Source organism: Octodon degus, unplaced genomic scaffold (genome assembly GCF_000260255.1).
Source record: "Octodon degus isolate 3935 unplaced genomic scaffold, OctDeg1.0 scaffold00072, whole genome shotgun sequence".
NCBI lineage: Eukaryota > Metazoa > Chordata > Mammalia > Rodentia > Octodontidae > Octodon > Octodon degus.
Window position 1 is genome coordinate 8,336,994 of NW_004524648.1, and position 4,814 is coordinate 8,341,807.

The following is a 4,814-nucleotide window of genomic DNA, read 5'->3' on the forward strand; positions in this document are numbered from 1 at the left end:
CACTACATGCTATGCCAGCCCCGCCCCCAGGGTGGGCTGAGCTGACCATAAAAAAGAAAAAAATAAATAAAGGAAATATTTTTTTTAAAAAATGCAATTCATGGGGCTGGGGAGATAGGTCAGTAGCCTTAGTGCCTGCCTGGTGAGTGCAAGATCCCAAGTTCGATCCCCAGTAATGAAAAAAAATAAAAATAAAAATTGCAATTCATGGTTGTTCGCCAGATCCTGGATTTAAAACAAACAAACAAACAAACAAACAAAAAACAAAACAAAACAAAAAAACCCAACCCACCAACTATTGCCCTGGTATGGTAGCGTATGCCTGAAATCCTAGCACTCCAGGAGGCTGAGACAGGAAAATAGCCAAGTTTGAGCCTAACTTGGGCAACTTAGCAAGACTTTGTCTCAAAATTTAAAAATAAAAATAAGGGGCTGGGGATGTAACTCAGTGTGAAGGCCCCAGGCTCATCCAACTGTACAGGATATAACAAATGATGGAAGAAATACATATATATATATGGATGGTTATTAGCTAACAGTATTGTAAGACTGTGATAATCATGCAGTGTTTGTATGGGAAAAATGCAGATGAGGCCATCTGTAGTGACGCCTACCACCAATTCTTAAATGGTTCAGTGAAACCCATGTATGTGTACCTGTATATGAACAGAGTATATGTGTGTATGTACATACAGATATAAATATTATATATGGGGGAGAGGGAACTGCTAGGTAAAATGTTAATGACTGATGAATCTTGATGGAGTATATGTGGACATTTATTTTCCTATGCATACAAATTTTATACATATTTTGGTTTTCATATTAAAATTTGAGAAACTTTTAAAATTAAAAAGCTGAGAAAATTTTTCTTAAAATACTCTTCACTCTTCAAAAATAGTTGTTTTGGGCCAAGGATATAGCTGAGTGGCAGAGCACCTGCCTGACAAATGTAAGGTCCTGAGTTCAATTCCCAGTACAAAAAAAAAAAAGTGGTTTATCCACATGAATCAAACATGCTATTGGGGCCAGGGAGATAGTGCAATGGAATAAGTGCTTGCCTGGCAAGCGCAAGGTCCTGAGTTCAATCCCTGTTAGCAGGAAAAAAAAAAAAAAAAAAAAAAAAAAAAAAAAAAGATTAACTCTTAGGTTAATTAACATAAATTTTTTTTTTTAAATGCTATTGGAACTAAGCACCGTGACACAGAGCTATAGTCTCATCTACTCAAAAGGCTGAGGCAGGGGGGTCGCTTAAGTCCAGGAAGCTGAGATTAATGAGACTCTGCCGAAATATACTTGGGGTGGAGGCTCAGTAGTATAGTGGGTCCTTAGTATGCTTTTAAGGTCCTGGGTTCAATGCTATGCACAGAAATTAATTAATTAATTAATTAATTATAACAACATGTTTCTCGGAGAGCTGTATCTTGAGCACACTTGAGAAAAAACAAAAGCCTAGGTCACACAGAAACAATTGAGACCAATTACATTGGTCAGCATGGCGCTCCAGAAGGACAGAAGCAAGCTAAGAAGGAGACAGCTCCACCACACAGCAGGGCAGAGCCACCCTGGCTAACCGGAGGCCACTGGAAAATTCTCTTCCCTGACTTTATGCCTTGTTTTTTCTTTTTAAAATAAGAAAGTTGCACTGATCTCTGAAACTGAACGCAAGTACCTTTGCCTTCCAGTATGTAGTAAGATGTGGCGGAATCTGCATTCACGATTGTTGCCATTAGGGGGCAGCAGCGTCCTTGAACCAGGCTGCCTCGGGGCGGGGTGGGGGATGTGCCTGGGGGAAGGAGCCGCCCCAAGGCTGCCCCAACCGGGACAAAGGGAAACCGCCTTCCCCTCTGGAAAGTGACATCGGCTTTGACAGTTTAGTCCAAGGGAGGGGGGCGGGGGACACTTTTTTGTTGTTGTTGCTACCGGGTATCCAACTCAGGACTTTGTACTTGCCAGGCAGGCTCTTGAGCCTCTGAGCTGGCTACTTTTTAAACTAAGAGAAGATGTTGAAAGGCTCCAAGATGGAAAAGAGAAACAGAGGAATCTCAAGTGGCTGGAATATCAGAGAAATACTGCCAAGACCCCTGCCCCACGAGTCTTTGTTCCTTTCCCTCGCATCCAGGGGTGTGCAGAAATCCATTGCAGGCTATCTCTTTGCTTTGCTGGAGACCCAGAGGAGTGAGGGTTTTTAGGGGAGTCTCAGCATGACCCCAGACTGATGGCACATGCTTATCATCCCAGCTACTCAGGAGGCTGAGGCAAGAAGATCGCAAATTTCAGGCCAGCCTGGACAACTTTGAAAGACTGTGTCTCAAAATAAAAATGTAAAAAGGTAGAGGAGCTGAGTGTGGTCTCCCTTGCCTATAATCCCAGCACTCTGGGAGGCTGAGGCCAGAGAACTGCAAGTTCATGCACACCCTAGCATGGGCAACTTAGTGATTTAGCAAGGAATTTAAAAGGGCTGGGGATGTTGCTTCTGTTCAAAGGCTCTGGGTTCAAGCCTCAGTATCATAAACAAAGAAACAAATAGGGCAGAAGGTGTAGCTCAGCATTAGAGCACTTGCTTGGTATGTTCAAGACTCTGGGTTCAATCCCCAGTATTGTGGGAAGAGAGGGAGGGAGTGGGAGAAGAAGGAAGTGGGGAAGGTGGAACAGGAGGGGAGGAAATTTCTACATGTTATGGGGTTCCCTTTGGACCCCAATCATGGGCCAAGAAACACCTGAATCTCTTTCCTAAAGCCCCACGACTGCCCACATAGGAAAGCCGCTCCTCCCTGACTCCCACAGAACTCTGTCTCTTTGAATGCCTGCTGGGGTGTGCGTCAAAGGTCAATCCACTTGTCTGCCTTGAGCGACTCTACTAAGTTCCGGGGGTGAGGAAATCAATAAAGGCATAGTCCTATGTTCAAAGAACATATGATCTAGAGGGGAAGAAAGGAGAAAAACAGGCAGGAGCAGAGCTGCCCAAGGAGAGATACTAGGTTTCTAAATGTGGGAGCCCTGCAGCAGGACAGAGAACAAGCGTGAGAGGTAAAGCCCCAATGAAATGGTCTGCCTGGTTGTTGTTGTTGATTTTGGTCTTTTGACACAGGTTCTCACTGTGTAGTCTAGGATGGCCTAAAACTCATTATGTAGCCCAGGCTGGCCTTGAACTTGTGGTGATTCTCCTGCCTCAGGCTCCTGAGCGCTGGAATTACAGGTGTGCACCAGCACACCTGTGTCTGCTTGGTTTGGGTTGGTTCTTGTGGCCTGGCAGGATCTCTGTCTTTAGGTTCCCCTGGGGTATCTCTTCTTTTTACATTAAATCCTCTCTTGTCCCTTGTTTGGCTTCCTGCAAGGAAGTTTCTATTACTTTAAATCAGTTCCAACTGATAAAATTTATAAGAATGAATAAAAGATCCTTGGCTAAGGGTTGGAGAAACAGAAAAGAAGCATGTAAAAAGGCCCAGGGACAAGTGAGGACTGTTCCCGAGACTTCTGGATAAGTGACTATGGCTAGAGGACAGACTTCTGAGGAAGATGTAAAAAGGCAAGGCTGGCGGAGGCTTTGCTCCCAGGAATGGCGGAGCCTATCCCATGAGGACAACCTTCCCTCACGTAATGACGATAAACTCTGGAGAGACTACAACTGAACAAATATCCAGAGGCTCTGGAACGTGACCAAAGGCCTCAGAAGAGAGGGAGTGGATCTAGGAAGCAAGGGGTGGCCCGGTCAGTCTGTCGTTTTTTTTTTTTTTTTTTTTTTTTTCAGTTTTCACCTGAGGGCAGGCCCAGGCCAGTGCCTGAGGGAGTCCCCAGAATCTGACAGGAACCTCGTCTTCCTGACTGAAATACCAACTGGAAGGTGAAAGGGGAAATCTGGAGGAGACGGCCCTGGAGAGAGAAATGGACTTGGCACAGGCTGCGATACCTCAGTTGTCGAGCTGGAGTCAGTCCAAATTTGTTTTCAAACACCAAAAAGTTTGCAAACTGAACATATTTCTCCTGTGAGAAATAATGGGAAAGCAAATAATTGGTTCTGGGGCCCCAAGATCACACTTATAAGTTCATTTTCCAGAACTTTAATAAATTTCAGAATGATTTCCTTAACTCTGTCGGAGTTCTCATAGCTTTCCTGGTGGCATCACTAACCTTCTTTGGTACCATGATTGTATTTTATACAAGTAAAACACAAAAAGAAAAAGAACAATGACAAATATTTTTGTTAACTCACCTACACAGGCACTCTCTGTGCTCTCAGGCTGGAGTATCACAGCTCTGCGTCTGTGATAGCTCGTTCTTGGCACACACAGGATTTTTCAAGTCAGATTTTTGGGTTGGCTATTGAGCAGAGTTATGAACACCTAACAGATATTTTTTGTTTTTGTGTTTTAACTTTGCTGTTCAAGGAGTGGCAAGTTTGAGCTTGGCGCCATTCAGCAACTGAGGGATCTCTGTAACCTGCCTGATATATGGAGAAACCTAACAGGTTCCAGGCGGCTGACAAGGGTGAGGCGTGGTGGCACACAGGCCTGTAATCCCATCACTTGGGAGGCTGAAGTAGGAGCATCACTGAGAATGCAGGGCCAGCCTGGGATATATGGCAAGTTTGAGGCCAGCCTGAGCTATGTGGTGAGACCCTGTCTCAAAATAATTAAATAGTATATATCCCCAAGTTACTAGGCATATGAATGTTAGTCAACTTGCTGTTACTATAATCAACACTTGAGATAATAAGCTTATAAAGAGAAAAGATTTACTTTGGTTTATTTGGAGATTTCAGGTTTTTAAAATATTTTTATTCATTTTAATGATTAAAAAAATATGGGCTGGTG